Here is a 17803-nt window from a genome sequence, read left to right as displayed (position 1 = left end):
CCCTCCTGAACATCCCTGCAGGCAGGGCTTGCTGCAGAGGGGGCAAAGGGAGAACCAGTGGTTTGGAGGTTCAGAGTTTGCATTTCATTTGCTTTATGGGAGCAAGTGTCGTTTTGGGGCCTCAGTCACACTGCTAGAAACAGGCTGTTTCTTTAGACTGCCAACGCAGCTAGTCATTTTTGAGTGCCCAGCTGTGACACCTCCCAAGGGCAAGTGTGCAGCGCTTACGGATAATCCAGCCCTGTTATGGTTCCAGGAGTTGGGTCCTTCCAACGACATGCTTGGCGCTCCTCCCCCTGTGTGCACCTAACTTGTTGTACCTCCATTTCCAAGCATTGCCCTACATCCTCCTCCCAGTGAGATGAAGCAGGCTTGCTTTTGCTGAGGGGTTTCTGCTGCTCCTTTTAGGCCCCCAGTAGGTGTTCTCCTTCTCCAGCCTGGGTCATCCTGCCCTGCCCGTATCCCCAAATTTTGGAAGCCCCATATGGCTGGAAACTGGAAGTTTCTCCCTTCTCCCTAAATCCTCATGCATCCACACCTCTAGCCAGGGCAGGCCATGATCCCTACTGAACGGCTGGTGCATCTGACTCAGGCCAGCATGCTCTGTCTCATCTAGAGCTGGCTGCCTTCCATGAGAAGGCATAATGGGTGTGTTACACTAGAGGAAACAGAGAGGAAAGTGTGTAGCGTGCTGATCAAGTGCGTTGGGGAGATGCCACCAGTAGATTTATGGGTTCAGAACATAGGGCCTTTTATGTCCCAGTTTCTAGTAGCCAGCCTGTTAAGAGGAGCAAACAAGAAGGTCCTCCAAAACTTAGCAGAAATGACAGAAACTGCTCTGTTTATTCAACATTGAGAGCTTCTTGTTGGCAGTCAGACTAACCCAGTTATCCGTTTCCTTGCAGGGTATTAGGTCTGAGAGTATCAGATCTGAGCCCTTGTGGGTACTGCACCAAATATGTAACACCTCTGTGTTTGCTCTAGGGCCTAATTATCAGAGGTGTTAGGCAACCTGGCTTTGACTGCAATCGCGAATGCCCCTAATTACGGGGGCTCGCATGCAGTTTGAGCTGTCGCTTTTTGAGTTGCAGCTAAAAGCGACCTAAGGGACCTCAGACTAGGAACTTTTTTCCCCTGGGGAAGAGAAAGGACGGTTGGTAGTGCTGATTCTCAAGCAGAGACATCTGGCTTTCTCCTGCAGTGGTTCACTTCGCAGCCTTCCCTAGGAAACAGGTTAACACCTTTGGCATGCATTGACGAACACCAGTTAACTCCACTGACTTCCATTAGGAAAGGTTTTGCTGTGTGTTTCAGCCCTGCACCACATGCTTAGGCCCACGGGATGCTGTAGCAAGACCTCGCTTACAGGAACCAACAGCATATTCTAGATGGGGAACTTAACTCTCTTCCACGTGGGAGCAGATAAGCAGGGAAGCCAGTGGAGTCTGCCCTGGACCTTCTTGACTCAGGAATAAGATGACCCTTCAGCTTCCTGAGCAGGCTGGCATTTGTGCCAGTGTCTGTAATAAAGGATGCCCAGGGAATGTTTTTTGCACCCTCCGGCAGGCTCGGACTCAGCGAGCCAGTGAGATTCTGCCCTGCTGGTTAGGCTGCGAACAGGAGACCTTGTGCCACTTTCTCTAATGAGTTACCTACCTACCTACCCCAACTGTCTGGGACCTCCACTGGATGCCAGCTCCAGCTCAGCCCCTCTGCCTCCTGCCCTGGGCGTCGGAGGGAGGACAGGTAGCGGAGCTGTAGCTCCTCTGGGGCAGGAGCCATTTGACTGTACAGCAATGGAGCAGCTAAGAACTGCCCAGGAACCACTCTGCGTGGCATCAGGGCTGGCGGCCCTCCACCCTGAGATGCTAGCACTGCTCCAACACAGGAGGGATTCCTGTCCCTCCCCAGCTACAGAAACAAAAAGATTACCCTATGTGTGTACTGGCACATACACACGCAAGACTAGCTAGGCGCGCAGAGCCACATATTTGCCTGGTACAAATGATGGCCCGTGGTGCGGGGTGAGACGAGTGCAGGGCCCTGAGCAGTAGTATGGGCACGGTTAGCTTCCCAGCTCGCACATCTCCAGCAGTACTTAGCCTGACAGCTCACGCATCAGGGCAACGCAGTCCTCTAGCTCAAGCTAGAGGTACTTACCAGTTGCTTTCCCAAGCAGGCTGGGCAAGGCTGCTTTGAATTTGAAAGGTAACAAGTCACAAATGAGCAGACGACGAAAAACCCCAACCCCAGCCCACTGCTTATCGTTTCTTTCCCTTTGCCGCTGGACCGTTCCAGCCTCCCCTGGGCTGTGTACGTGTGGGGTTTTGGGGTTTCCTGCCCAGGGTCCCCAGAAAACCCACACAACACACACACAGTGGCCCAAAAGCCATGTCTGATTGTGTAACTGGAGTGTAGAAAATGTGGTTGTACCAAGAGGGGGTGAAAGGGAAACTTTTCCTACTTGCCGATGCCTCTGGCTGCCTGGGGTTGTGCACAAGGCATGGGACAGGCTAGGCATTAGTGTTGCAAGCCCCCTGCAATGTCAGCCTCACCCAGCCATAAAGACATGGGAGGTATCTTTGATTTTTTTTTTTTTAACTCTTTTGCTCCCACCCATTTGTAGTCGTAGGCCTTTGAAACAAGAGCCCGGAGACTCCAGAGGGTGATGAGTGTGCAGGGGAGAAATCACCGCTCTTGTCTCCCTTGGTTTAGGGAAGGGGAAGCTGTGGCTTGGGACTGTGTCTGAGCTGGGGGTAGTTGGGGGGGGAATCTAAAATGCACCAATCCAAATTGGCCTGGATTTCAGACGTCTTGAGAACCAGGCGTTTGGCTTGACCGGTCATTGAGGAAAGCTGCAAAGCTGAGATCTGGATTCAGAGTTGGATCTCCTCTCTGCTAGGGGTTTGAATCAGAGTGCCGTGGGGGTTTTTTTTGTCCTATGGCATCCCATCAAACACATGGGCAAGCTGTTCCCCCACCCCAGCTGGTCGGGTGTGCTGCATTGTTCCCTTGCTTCTTCTGAAACCTTCCTGGATGCAGGGGATGGGTGGGAATGAGCTCCCTGGGCAAAGGTATCCCTTTATTGCAGGCATGTTGGGGGCATGGGCTTGTCTGCACTGTGTCTCTGTGTACCCAGCAGGATGCCGCCCCTGCTCATGCCTGCTCCAAACGAGGCAGCTCTGAGCACATGCTAATAAGCCTACTAACGGGCCAGAGTGGGCAGAGCCAGCACAAGCCTTTTTTACGTTCCTGAACCTGGCATGGAAGTGGTGGCAGCATCTGAGCAGGGACTAGAGCAGTCCTGCCCCCCAGTTCCCTGCCCGGACACCCCGTTGTCAGTAGGAGATGTTGCTGCCCCGCTATTTGCTTCCCCTGTCCAATGCAGCATCCCCTTCTGCAGAAAAGGGGTCTGGTTTACTCTGTCCCTGCTCCAAAACTTGCGGATAGCAAAGGAGCGGTTTCCATTGACTCCGGCAGACTTTGGACCAGGCCCCACAGTCCGCAGTGCGGTTTTCCTCTTACTCTCCCCCAGCCGTGGAGAGGACTCGCCGAACAGCCACCCAACACGAAGGCGAAAGCAAGCCTGCCGTGTCAGTCAGGGTTCACTTCAAGCGACGGCTAAATATGCGTCTCCTGGGGTGAATGAGACCTGGCATGTCTGAACCGCTAAGCCATCAAACAAACATTTCTGTGTCCTTGCCAGCCAGCCCTTACATCAGGCAGTAGCCTTCAGCCATTCTCACTTCAAACATGGTCCTGCCCTTTGAAGCAATGGGTCGTTTGCTAATGTTTGCTAGGTAGAAAATACTTTTAAGGCAGACACCTGACCTCAAGTCTGGTGCCTTCCCGCCCTGTGGGCTGCTGTCTTGGACCATGAGTCTGGTGTTTGCAAGCTGGCATCTCCAGATGCACTGCTTTGCTCCACCCCACTCGCGGAGATCACCTCGCTGAGTGACCGGTTGACAAGTCCCCAGAGGTGGTCGTCTAAGGCTTCATCCTGTTCCCATTCACCAGGATGTTTCTGTCCAAAATCCATGGCAAATGTTCTGTTTTTCACGACTTAGATCATCTCTTTTCTAACTGCCACAACCTTGCTGCTGGTTATCATTGCCCGTTGGGAAAACAGAGGAGCTGAGAGGGCCAGGGAAAGTCGCCTATGAAGTCTTTGGCCAAGTCTGATCCAGAACAGTCTCCTGCAGTTTTCTGGCAAAACATTATAGGCTTCAGGCCGGACGTAAGTGGGTTAGCAGCCAAAATGTGGGCCAGGCATTTCTATTGAGAATAAAGACCTGCAGCAGTCCCAGTAAGAAGGGAATGGGGGTGGGTGGGGAGAAGCCACCACGTTCCTGCTCCAAACTTTGCAGAAGTCAGGGCGCGCTGGAGCCTGAGGTTTTGACCCTGTTCCCTCCTGCATTTGCCACAGCAGCAGCCCACCTGCGAGCCACTGGTTTGGTTTCAAATCCTCTTTCTTTCTCCTGGGTTTTAAGTGCCCCTCGCGGTAGCCTGGCCTTGCTGCCTAACGCGAGGATACAGGTCCACTGGTACGAGCGTGCAGTCGGCCCCAGTCCCTGATGACCAGCAAAGTGTGGGAGAACAGAGCTTGTCTCTGTTGGTGGGGAGGGGGTGGAAAGGTGAGCCCCGGGGCCGCAGCCAACACAAACAGGGGTCTGGTTTTGATTTGCCATCTGACCCTTGCCAGTTCAGCGCGCCCTTTCTGCACTCCCCACCTAAATCAAACCCAAATGCCATCCTTGTTGCGACAGTTGCCTGTCCCCGCAACGAAAGCGTTTCCACGTATGTAGCCAGAGATTTATAATCTACCTTTAATGAAATTCTTATTCGTGTCTGCAGTTGGGGCAGCTTGATATTTCAGAGGCTTATTAAACCAAGCAGTGTGCCTGGACTCTCCGCCACACGGGGTGCAGCCGGGAAGGAAGGGGTGGGGACCCGCCGTGCCTTTTTCGCAGCTGTGGCAAGCCGCCTGCACTGTGCCGCGTTGTGTTGCTGTTTCTCAGCAGAACAAAGATCTCAGTATGTGTTATGTTTTCTTCAGCCTACTAAATTCTTGGCCATACTGGTCTCAAGTCCGCTGCTTTGCATAGCCAATTCACTCGATAGAAATAGCACTGGAAACAAAGCCGGGCAAAGGAGCTTGGAAGAAACACCATTGTCCTAGTTGCTTCCAACTGGGTTCTTTTAAATCTGGCAGAAGCCAAAGATTGAATGTTTTCTGGCCTATCAAGTCATACTTTTTTGACCACAGGTGATCAACATCTCACTTGCTTTAGTTGAGTTTGGAAGTCAGGTTTTCCTCTGAAGTTTAGAAAGCAAGAGGTCATTTTAGAGAAACGCACTCTGAAACCGGCACTTAATTGCTGCTAATCAGCATAAATGGTAGTGTTGGCTAACAGGTTGCTGAAAGGAGCCAGTGCACCTCGAGATGTAGACGATTACACGGTCAGGTGGGTGGCAAATTGGCTTAGGGGTTGCACCCAGAGAGCGGTGGTGGACGGGTCGGTATCAGCCTGGAAAGATGTGGGCAGTGGAGTCCCGCAAAGCTCAGTCCTTGGACCGGTGCTATTCAATGTTTCCATCAGTGACTTGGATGAGGGCGTGGAAATCACCCTGTCCAAGTTTGCAGATGATACCAAATTATGGGGCAAAGTTAACACAGCAGAGGGTAGGGAACGGATCTAGACAGATCTGGACAGGTTGGAAAAATGAGCAGAACGAAATAGGATGCAGTTCAACAGAGACAAGTGCAAAGTGCTGCACCTGGGCAAAAAGAGCCACCAATGCACTTTCAGGCTGGGGGAGGACCTTCTCAGCAGCACAGCAGTGGAAAGGGATCTTGGAGTCATAGCTGATTCCGAGATGAATATGAGTCATCAACGTGACGAAATGATTAACAAGGCTAACCGCACTTTATCATGCACTTTATTAGCAGAGGCATGACGAACAGGTCCGGGGAGGTGATGCTTCGCCTCTGTGCGGCACTGGTCAGGCTGCAGCTGGAGTCCTGCATCTAGTTTTGGGCGCCGCACTTCAAGTGGGGTGTAGAGGATCTCAAGAGGGTCCAGAGGAGGGTCACTCATATGGTGAGAGGCCTGCAGGCAAGGCCCTATGAGGAGAGACTGAGGGACCTAGATCTCTTCAGCCTTCACAAGCGAGATGGTCTTGAGATAGAGGAAGCTCTGGACTTCATGGTGATCCTGGCAAATTGGTGGGTGCTCTGTTCAACCGGTTTGTTGATAACAATCGGTAACACTCTGTTCTATGACTTGCCCTGGCACCCAAACTCGATGGGTCCCAGTAGCTAATGCTGGGTAGTATAAAAAGGCAAGGCCCTAAATTTCAAACCGTGGTCCCCTTGGCCTGACTTCCAGAAGTGCTGAGCACCAGTTGGCAGGTCAGGCAGTTAGACCTGCTAGCAGAGGAGGGTAGCAAAAACGGTACACTGCTGCAGCCTCGGGGAGCCTACAATGCATCGTGTCTAGCCCAGCTCTTCAGCAGCATTGTGGAGGTGTGCTGAAAGAGTTACCGCTGCTGAAGATAAGAGCAGCTGCAGCCCTGAGAAGAGCAGTTTGCCCTAGGTTCCCACTGGGGTTGCGAAGACTTGGGTCAGCCCGTCTTTTCCAAAAGCCCAAATGGATATATATATATATATATATATATATATATATATATATATATGCTCCATTTAGCACTAAACAGGAGCCAGGTGGCTGCTAAATGGGAGCCCTCTGCTGACTGGGTTTCTAATTGTCCTTCCTTGATTACAGCATTAGAAAAAACAGCAGCATTCCCCAACAAAGCAGGTTTTGACCTGAAAACACCAATTCCTCAAAGCCCAAATTTTGCTCAGAAATACATCCCTTTGAATGAACCTCTAACCAAATATGGGCGGAGTCATGATTTGCTTGTCATCCTCCTGCATAACCAGGACTTCCAGTCTGCAGCTCTGGGGCTAGGAACCTGGAAGCCCCAGTAGCCCTGGCTTTGAGGGTCCCGGCTCAGTTGTGGTTCCCAGGGCTTCTGGCTCCTTGAGTTTGGGAGCCTCAGAGCTGAGAAGGCAAGACACCCAGCTGAGTTGGGTGCATGTCCCATACACTGTGGTTGGAGGCAATGATTAGTCAGATGTCATGAATGTGCTTTCGCTGACTGCTCTAGGCCAGGACTCAGTGATGCTGGCCTAAACTGCCCAATGCAAACTGTTTCTCATTTCATGATAAGCTTTGTCCAGTCTGAAAAGGAAAAAAAAATTATTTTCCTTTGTTCCCTCTCCAGCCTCCCCACCCCCCGCAATTTGTTGCCACATTTTCAGTGGGAAAATAGAAAGCAGGCAAGGAGGGAGACGGAGGCAAAAACAGAATTTTCACTGCAAAATAGGAACTTGAAGAAGAAACCTGTGCAAGCGGTTTTTACTATCAAGTCTGCTGTACGAGTGCTATAAACCTCTAGTCGAGCTGAGTCTGGCAGAGAAGCAAGATGGTATCCAACCCCCAACCCTTCTGCACTTGGCCACTATAGTGACCAATGCTTTAGAAATGCTGATAACCGAGACCCATGTGTTCGTCGCCCCTGAAGATCAGTGAAAGAACAATGGAGCTGACCTGTTCTTTGGAGCAAAAGGCACCAAGGATAAACTCTGTTTAATGTTCACTAACTAGAAGAGGACAAAACTTCTGGGAAAATATTTTTTTCGGGAGGAAAGGAAACAAAAGCTCTATATAGCACAGCAGGTATTTGAACGTAAGACTCGATGCCTGATTGTAGTATTTTGGCTCTGTTTAGATTCAGGCCATGTATTTTTAAATAGGAAGTTGGGCCAACTTTATAGACCTTCCTCCCTCCATATTTTTACAGTTGTGTGGATTGTGTTTGAGCAAATGTGACAGATTATGGGAAATATATGTTTTTTTCCATGAAGACTGGCACTTTTGGCACCACTAAAATTCAGGATCTGGGCCGTGACCAGCTTTTAACACATTCCAGTTTATTTGGGTTTGCTGCACAATGAAGGGTGGCGTCTCACTCCAGGATGCACACCCCTGGATCCTATGCCTGGAAATCAGAAGGGCGTATCAGTGTGAGGACCTTAGTTTCCAGTACCCAGGAGTCTCCCTGTTGTCACCTTGAAGTCCACTTTCAAAGCTGAACATTTGCTTTAATGTAAACCCAAGCTGCTTTTCACATTGCAGTCCAATAACGGGAGAGGAGTCTACAAAGCGTGCTGCTAAGGAGGGGATCTGGTCTTTTTTGGGGAGAACACAGCAACAGGTACAGCATGTGGGCAGCCGACTTGCACATCAGGCATTGGAACTGCTTATCGTTATGGGCCGAGAGAATGCATCTGGTTCCCATCAGGAAACTGTCTACCCTTTGTTAACTCATAGGTGGGTTTAATGTGCCTGGAGCAGCAAGAGGGGGATTGGAAAAGGACCCGAGGCTTCATCACCATAAACTAAACCGGGGTAGGCAACGGTTTTTGGCTGGAGTGCCGAAAAAACCACAATGTCTACATTGGAAGATGCCAGAGTGCCAACATGCAGCCTCCTGGCTGCAGCCGGCCCATGGAGTCTGGTCTGCTTGCAGCAGGGCTTGCAGCCTCCCAGCCGCCTGCTGGGAGCAGCCTGGGCTCCGTGGCTAGCAGCAGCTGCTTAGAGCTCGGGCTGGCGGTGGTGTGCCGAGCAAAATGGCCTTGCATGCCATGCTCGGCATGTCTGCCGGGGGTTGTTGACCCCTGCACTAGACCTATTGACAAATTAGTTTTTCGATGAATTCTGTGCAGACTGGCAGCTCAGTGCTGTCATAATGGGCCATGGATCATTTCACAGCGAGGTTGCCCAGCTGGAGAGGTTTGAAAGCTACTGATATTTGGACACTTGACTTGGTGGCTTATCTGGAACAAACATGGGTCTTGTTCTGACTGGCAAGGGGGTTGCATGCTGCCTGAAGCCCCTGTTGGCAGCGAAAGCAGAAAGGTCTAGGAATGCACAAGACTGAGTCGTCTGAAGTGGTCATGGGAGGCGAGCCACAGTGCTGGACACCTCGGAGAAGCTCACAGCCCTGCAAGCTGTTGTTGCTCACGCTGTACCTGTTCTGTGGGTAAATGGAGGGAGGTGGGTCCCAGGACCTGCCATTTCAGCTTCTCTCCCAAGGAGAAGCAATAGTTTAGGCTTAATCCTGGAGCCTTTCTGCTGGTTCTGAACCTAAGGGCCTCAGCCAAGCATGGTGTTAGACCATCAGTGCCAAACTGAAGCCTCAGACACGGTTTCTATAGACTGGCAGAGGCTGCGTGGGAGAATAGTGGGAGGTTTCCCAAGGCAGACAGGGAAGGGAGGTACCTGCCCCCGTGCTGATTTGCAGGGGGAGGTTGGGCATGCTGCTGTTCTTTGTTCTTCTGCAAGTTTCCCCCCAAACCGGTCTCTGGAGGCAGAGCAGTAATGCAGCTACACCCCAGTCTGCTCAAGGAGAGGCCTGCCTGAAGCTGTTAGCACCTCATTCTGCAGGTTCAGCACTGAGCAGCCCCAGACCTGATGGGGTTGAGATCTGAGGTGTTGGTTCGAACAGGCTCATTGCCCACAGCCTGAGTAAGCCCCAGTGCCAGGACAGGGCGTTGCTGTTCTGCATGGACAGTGTTTCCACTGATCCATGTGCAGCCATAGGTGCTGTGGTGTCCATAGGTAAGCATTAACAGCGTGTATCATGTTCTTAATGATCTCCCGTTCAGAGGAGACAAATGCCCAAGCTGGGGCTTTCTAAACTTTGGATCGATAAATGCATAATGAAGGCAGTGATCTTCCTATGGAAGTAAAAGGCATGGGGGGTGCTCTGTGTGGAAATTATCGAAGGGCTTCTTCATTGCTTTCGGGCTGTTTTGGGTTCACTCTTGCCACATACAGTGTGTTTCTGGAGAACACTACTGTAGGACTTCTTTGCAAACAAAGAAAGTATTACAACAACAAAAAGACAACAAATCTTTCTTGCCTAAAAGCATTCGCTTAATCCTGCAGCCCCTTGCCCTGCAGAGCAGCACTTGGTTCTGCGAGCAGCCTGGTGAATTCACCTCGGCATGCACAAGCCCCAGAAAGCTGGGAATGAAGTCTCAATTGTTTGCAGCCTTTACAAAGGAATAGGTTATTTCTTCTTCAGCAAACAGTTTCAGTTCCCACTCTGTGAGTTATTGCTAGGGTTATTTTCCCCCCTCAGTGTTTCCATGAATGTGGTGAGGCGCTGGTCCAGGAAACAGGGGAAAAAAAACTCAGAAAAAATGTATCGCACCATTTCAAAACTTAAGTGGAATTAATTAAATCCAAACTTCAGCTGTGTGTCAAAAGTTGAGCTGCGCTCAAGACACAGTTCAGAGGGTTGGATTTCAAAACAGTCCTTTCGCACACAGGCCAACCATTTGGGAAGGGCTTACCTGAAGCTAACGGAGGGAGGGAGCGCGGAAATGTTTGTACCTGCGCATAGCAGAAAAGGACAGCGTGCGGAGGGCAGCTTGGAGAATGTGGTTTTAATCTGCTGCGTTGCCTGGTTCAGTTTCTAACAATCCTTCTGCTTTGCAAGCCCTGCAGAATGGAAAGATATTCAGGAAATAGTGTAGTGAAAAGCAGAGCCAAGTCCATTTTAAGTGGAGGCGGAGTAACAGGCATGCTTAAGGTGCTGTTCATTTGAAAAGCGTAAGGAGGACAGAGTTAGCAGGAGCTGGGGGTAGTGCAGGGACCGACCAAGAGGCTGATAGCTTTGTGGGGGATCCAATATGCAAGTAATTCTGGAAGCTGAACCTGGTGTCTCTTCCCAGCTCTACCACTGACACACTGAGCTAACTCAAGTAAGGCACTTTTCTCTGTGCCTTTGGTTTCCCTGTCTGTGAAATGACAACAGTGCCATTTCCCTATTGATGAAGAGCACCCAGGGCAAAAAGTGCTAGGAGCTTCTGTAGATGGTAGATGCTCTCATCCATTTTTTCCCAGGAATCTCATTGACTTCAAAGTTCCAGCTTGGCAGGGCGCAGAATTTGGTTGCCAGGCAAGGTAGGTTTTTCAGAGTGGTTTTTATACCGTGTTCATTCATGTAGCAGTCCTGAGTCCTGCAGACTCGAGCTTCCTGTTTAGATCTCACTAGTCTGTTCCTACAGGGGTGACGTACTGCACAACCAACCCCTTCCTGTCTTCCCCCTTGTAGACCAGGGAGCTAAGTGGCACAGAAGAAGTGAGGACCAGCATTTATAACTGGTGTGTGATGTTCAGTGCATCCCTTGGGTGGCCTTAGCCAAGTCACAAGGGCTAGGGACAGAAGTTACACAGAAACCGGTTTAAGTGATCAGAAACTAGTTTAAACCTGTAACAGAACACATGTTCAGTGCATATAAACCAGTTTCAAAATGGCCGAAACTGGTTTAAGATAAACCTGGTTGAATGTAGACTTAACTGATTTGGGTCAAACTGGTTTATGCAACTTCTGTCCCAGACTCCTTCCTAGTTTAAGTTAAATCAGAGTCCTCCAGCATCCCAGCATGCTTTTCAGCCTTGGGCTGGGCGGTCTGCTCCAGAGACCAGGCCTGGCCCCACCCCTCTCCTCCCTAGCCAGAGCTCCGGCTGGCTGAGAAGGAGGTGGAGACTGCAGCTGGGAGACAGCGTCTGCCTGGCTTCCCCCTGCCTCACTGCCCCCCACCCACCCCACCGCCACTCACTTCTCAAGCAGGGATTCCCCCCCACTCCCACAGCACAGACCCCAGTGGCATGGTCCCCAGCCGGCATCTGATGCTAACAGGTGTCTGTGTGTGTTTGTCTCTGATTTCACTGGAACAAAGGCAGACAGAACAGTGTCCACTTAGGGCTTTTAGGGGCTAATCAACTGATCAGCTGGTAATGTCCCTCCATTCTTCCTTAAAAATGCTTTGCAAAAAGCTGTTTAAGAGCTTGAACTAATGAGAGAGAGGCTTTGTTTTCTTGACGGGCTGATGAGCTTTCTGTTCTGATAAACTCCCTGCTGGCTGCTGGCTTGCTGTCAATGTTCAACAGGGGACAGAGCGAGGTGTGAGAAATGACCTGGTTTGCAATGAATGCAGTACCTGTCGGTTTGCTGCAGACAGTATGAAGAAGCAGGGAAGAGGCAGATTGAAAAGCTCAGTATCATCAACAGGTGCATGCAGTCTACACAAGCAGCACCACCCTCCCCCCTGCCCTGCCCACCTGCCCTTTTCCTCAGGGTGCTAGCTGGGAGCCGGGGCCTGGCAGCACTCCCCACCCCTTGAGCAGCGAGCAGACAAGGGCTGCTTCCCCCTCCCTCTCCAGGCACACACTGGCTGGCCAGGGTGGAAGTTTAAACCCCTCACTAATCATAGCATCCTGCTGGGGCCTGGCCATGCCCCCCCCCTTCAGTTCAGCATTGTGGAAGGGAAGGGAGGGCTATTCTAGCACCCCCCAGCTTCTAGCCTGAGCCACGTTTTCCCGAATCAAAAGTGAATGTCTATCCACTTGCAAATTGGTTCAATCTCTGGAGGTTGGACTAACCTGCAAAGATTGAATCCATTCAGGCTTGTGCTTTTTGCAAAGCTAACTGCACTTTATCATGCATCAGCAGATGCATGACAAACAGAACCAAGGAAGTGATACTTCCCCTCTAATGGGCGCTGGTCAGACTGCAGTTGGATTACTGCATCCAGTTTTGGGTGCCACACTTTAAGAGGGATGTGGATAACTTGGAGAGGTCCAGAGAAGGGCCACTCGTATGGTTAAGGACTTGCAGGCCAGGCCCTACGAGGAGAGACTAGGGCACCTGGACCTCTTCAGCCTCCGCAAGAGAAGGTTGAGAGGTGAACTGTGGCTGCCTATAAGTTCATCATGGGGGTGCAGAAGGGAATTGGTGAGGCTGTACTCACCAAGGCGCCCCTGGGGGTTACAAGAAATAACGGCCACAAGCTAGCAGAGAGCAGATTTAGATTGGACATTAGGAAGAACTTCTTCACAGTTCGAGTGGCCAAGGTCTGGAACGGGCTCCCAAGGGAGGTGGTGCTCTCCCCTACCATGGGGGTCTTCAAGAGGAGGTTAGATAGCCATCTAGCTGGGGTCATCTGAACCCAGCACTCTTTCCTGCCCAGGGCAGGGGGTCGGACTTGATGATCTATTGAGGTCTTTTCTGGCCCTAGCATCTATGAATCTTTGAATGTCTGTTCCTAGCCAAGAGGTTGCTTCTGTCACGGGCTCCTTCTGCCTTATGTCCTGATGTTTCAGCTTCAGCTGGCCTGTTGCCCTGAGCCTGTTACCTTTCAGACATGTTGCAAATGAAGCTCCTTATGCAGCTTTGGCCTGGAGACATAGGGAAGTTTACCAAATGGGTACAGAAAGGAACTGACATGTGCCATTTGCACAGAAACTCACAGGCTCCGTGATTTATTAGCTCTGAATCTGTAAGTCCAAATCCTTGCAGCCCAGACAGCACTCCAAGAACATGGCTACACAGAGCAACAAATATTTAACAGTCTGGGAAAACACGCAATCCTGGAGCAGTGAAGTTGTTTTCATTAATTTGCTGCTCTGCTTTGGCAGCTGATTAACTTCAGACTGGAGCTTGAGTTAATTATCAGCATTCTGTTCCTTAATGACTTTCAGGCCCTGATTCAGAACAGCACTGTGACTAGTCCCAGTGAAACGGATACAGCTGCTCCCTAAATCAGACACGCGTGTAAGTGCCTTGCTGAATTAGGGTCTGAGTATCTGACCCAAAGCCCAGTGGAAGTCTTTCTATTGGCCTCAGCGGGCTTTGGTTTAAAACACAGAATGAGTTCGATCCATAGTTTTAGTCACGGGCAGGTGAATGGAGGTGTTCTCCTGTTAATGAAAGTGCCCAATTTCCATCAGCTGTAGCAGAAAACAGTCCCAACAGGAGAACAGGAGCCCCATTTGTAAATGCACGTAAAAGGGAATCATTGTTAATTTGTTATCAAACCTAGGTTACACACGCTTGCAACAGACAAATCTGGCAAGGTCTCAGCTTGTATTTAAATTATGGTGGTATCTATAGGCATATTACTGATGCTGACAGTTAAAGTTAGTAATCCTAACAGTTAAACCCGCCATCTTCATGCTTCAGGGTCTGAAATAATCCCTGGCCAAGGTCAGGAGGAGAGCTCCAGACCCAGTCATACAGCATAGCACAACTGAGCAGGTGCAACTCAGGGCAGCAGGGTGTGGACTATGCCTTGGTGAAGTGATAGCATAAGCTGTGGTTGGTGAGAAGGTGCTGAAGTGGAACCGCTGACTGCCCAGGGTGCCAAGGTCTCTGTGAATTAGTCACTGCCGTGATGCCAGAGTCCTGTTCTAAGCCTGAACGCATGGATCCATCCCATGCATTGCATTAGCAGTTGGTGCAGTTTGGCAACTATAAATACATCAGGCCTGGTTGACTCAAGTTAATCAGAGGACCCACTCCAAATCCCAGTGAAGGTTTTGGGAATCTTCTCTGTGTGCTCCAGCTGGCCGTGACGTTGGGACCGCTAAGTGAGGAGGACTGTGTTGATTCAAAGACTTTGTGAGAACAGTCTCCCAACAAGGTGCTGCCCGCTGATATCCCATGTGGCTTTCTCTAAGACGCAGCTGCACCTCGGCATATGGCTACACAAAAAACTGACACATGAGCAATTTGATAACAAAGGGAAGCAAGTGCTGGCTGCATCTGTGCGGCGTTACCCATCCACCTTCCCCCTGCTGACTCAAACATTGGAAACATATTGGATGGTACGGTTCAGTAGAAGTTCAGGAGCTGAATCAACACGAGGGCAGAGCAGGGGTTTCCCCCAGTGAAATGGTTCCTGACAGACCGTTTGATAGTCCGAGCCCTTGGTGGGTAATTGGCATATCAGAAATTAATTTCCTTCTGTATTGCGTTGGCAGCATTGCAGTGCACAGCGCTTGGTACCGCGTGGCGATAACATGATGAAATTGGTCAGGCACTTAAGATCGGAGTCCAGAGGAGCTTGCAGCTCCTTCCTCCCCTTATCAGGTACTCGGGAGATTGCTGCACATAAAAGAAAGGCTGGATTTAGCAGCTTGCACATGGAAGGGCAGGGATTAGCCCAGCGATGCTTTAGCAGAGTCCAAGGGAGCCAGGATCCCAGAGGGCTGTCACTCTCCCTAGAGGTACACAGCTAAGCCGCGGCAGGAGGCCGTGTCTGCAGTACTCCACAATGCACTCTGAATGCAGCTTGGTCTGGGGACACTGAGTATCCGGGGGGGTGTGGATCAGGCTGAAAGTGCACAGATCAGATGGCGGACAGGGCCAGCTAGGGTTGTGGCAGGTCGCTAGCAAAGGCTGCTGCGGGTCAGGCGGAGAGGAGCTTGTTCAGCTCTTCCCTCTGCTCTCTGGGGCCCGAGTTAGTGCCAGGCGGTTGCTGAGCTCCATCAAGAATCACAAGCTATTTATTCAGGTGCGTGAAGAATCCTTTGTTCCCGAACCGCCTGCCAAGCCCATGCGAGAGCAGCATTTGGTGGCTGGTCTTCAGCCCTTATTCTGGTCCCCTTCTGGAAGCAACTGTCCCGTGCTCCCCCTCCCTTTCCTTTTTGCTGCCTTATGCTCTCACTCTCTCTCCTCACCTTTTGTTTTGCTTCCCCTTCCTCTGCTCCATGCAGCTCCTACTCCACGGGCCTGCATTCACCTTTCCTCACCCCCCCGCCCATTGCCTAGTGCAGGGATGCTCAACCAGGGCGCTGGGGTGTCACGAGATCCTTCGAAGGGTGCCACAGGGAGCGTGGGGAGACAGGCAGATAAAGGGCAGGCTCAGGTTCTCCCTGCCTGGCCTCCCTGCAAGGAGGGAAGCACTATAATAAATAAATTAGGTTTTGATATGGAGAACCCCTCAGCTCACAAAGGTCACGGCATGGGCCTCCAGTCTCAAAAGGTAGAGAGCTACCAGCCGATCTCTTCTATGGGCCCATCTCCGAGGCACAGAGCATCCCTTCCACCATGCACAGGCCATTGTTATCCTCCTCCCCTTCACGGGGGGGCAAGACTGTATCCTGTTCTGTGTGCTTGTCCCTTTGCGGGCTCATTTATTCTCTCTTCTTGCTCTCGCTGGCCCATGTATTTCCCTTGTCCCCCAGCCCAGGTCCCTCACTCCACTCGCCTTCAGCGGTTTCCTTGTTGCTCATGGATAAATGGTTGGCTTTGCTCCAACTCTTACTTAAACCAGAAAAAGCACAGTAGTATTGTTTTCCTGCTCAGTGGCTCCCTGGAAATCCTTTCACATGTGGCCAACATACCCAGACAATTCATCTCCTGCGCCCACGGGCTGTAATTGGAAAACAATGCCTGACAGATAAAGACGTCTCTTCCTTCTCCACTGTGCCGGTTTCTTTGTAGGAGCTCCTTCTCCGGCTGTGCTGGGGCCAAGTTCCCTCAGGGCCTACCCTACTGGAGCTGATAAAAGCAGATGTTGCCCATCTTATAAAACTTCAGCGTTCGGCTCATCTCCTTTCCTACTGCTGCTCGGAGCAGGGGAGGGAGCCAAAGTCAACAGCGGCTCACATAAACATGAAAGCAAGAGTCAGCAGAAGCTGCTTGGCTCGGGGCTCGCTCACCCCCCTCCCATATCTGCTGCTCTGGGCCCAGATCCAAAGCAGTTTGAGGCTTCCTTTTTTGGGGGAAGGGGGAGATGGTCCCGCTCCGGCCGTGAGCAGGCATCCTGATACAAACCCCTCCTTAGCCACCACAGCCGAGAAACCGCTGAGCTACCCCCAGCCCACAGCAGGCTGAGTTGGGGCAGCCGGGCTACATGGGGAAGCCCACAGAACTGCCCCAAGAGCTGATGGCAAGGTGGGAGCGGAGACCCTTCAGAGCCGAGGGCATATGCTTCTACAGCTGTACCACAGAGCCAGGTCCTGTAGGGCCAGACTTGGTCACAGCCTCTCACCGGGGAATCACGCACTTGCTGCCCCATCAGGGAGGTGTATCCTGGCTGTGGCTAGGCAGAGGAGTCAGGGCTGTGAAGCTTTCAACAAGACCGACCTCACTCAAACAGCTTCCTGCAGCATCTCCTATTCCAGCTCTCGCTACCCCATCAATCCCCTTTCGTCCGTGCATTTGACTGAATTGCATTCTCCCCATAGAAGAGGCACAGCAAATATGTCCATCTTCCCAGGCTCAGGGGTTGTAAGGACAGGACGCAGTGTGTTTGCAAGTGGCCCTGTTAGCATAAACCCTGGTGAAAGGCAAGGTCAATTTGTACCTTATGGACTAAATCAGAGATGCATAGCATGAGCTTTCATAAGCAGTGGATTCTGCGGCCCATCGTCAATCCTTGTGCCACTCGGTATGACTGCTCCCTCTTTTTACTCTCTAGCACCTCTCTCTCCCTCTGGAAAGCAAATTAAAATGCACCCTCCTGTTCCCTGCACCTTCTGCAAGTATTGCTTGCTCGCCAGGAAGCAGCTGCGCGGCTGAGCTGCCCTGGGAGCAGTGTCAGTCACCCTCACCCTTCTAAACTTGTTGCATGGCGTTGCTCCGGGATCCGCAGGGATCCTGATTTTCTCTAATTTAAAAAAAAATCCCCAATTTTTGGATTTAAAAAAGTAACCCCCAAATCCACGTTTCCACTATTACAATGAAACACCACTTTATAGCTATTTATATATTAGTGGTGTTTCATTTTAAACATGGGAACCATGTGTGTTTGGGGTTACTTTTTTTAATCCGAAAATTGGGGATATTTTTTAAATCAGAGAAAACCAGGATCCCTGGTGATCAGTGAGGAAGGATCAAGGAAGCTTCACCAAGAACAGGCCATGGCTGCAATCCT

The 17803-nt window shown here is 51.0% G+C and overlaps 1 long non-coding RNA gene across 2 annotated transcripts in view; it reads left to right on the top strand.

Annotated features, from left to right (window-relative positions):
- The window catches only part of LOC109282976 (uncharacterized), a 163496-nt gene that overhangs the window by 53115 nt on the left and 92578 nt on the right, over positions 1 to 17803 (top strand). The window lies entirely within an intron of this gene.

The sequence above is a fragment of the Alligator mississippiensis genome, chromosome 10 (assembly GCF_030867095.1).
Source record: "Alligator mississippiensis isolate rAllMis1 chromosome 10, rAllMis1, whole genome shotgun sequence".
In the NCBI taxonomy this organism is placed as follows: domain Eukaryota; kingdom Metazoa; phylum Chordata; order Crocodylia; family Alligatoridae; genus Alligator; species Alligator mississippiensis.
The sequence above is the reverse complement of the archived record's forward strand: the minus strand, read 5'-3'. Positions and strand labels throughout refer to the sequence as shown.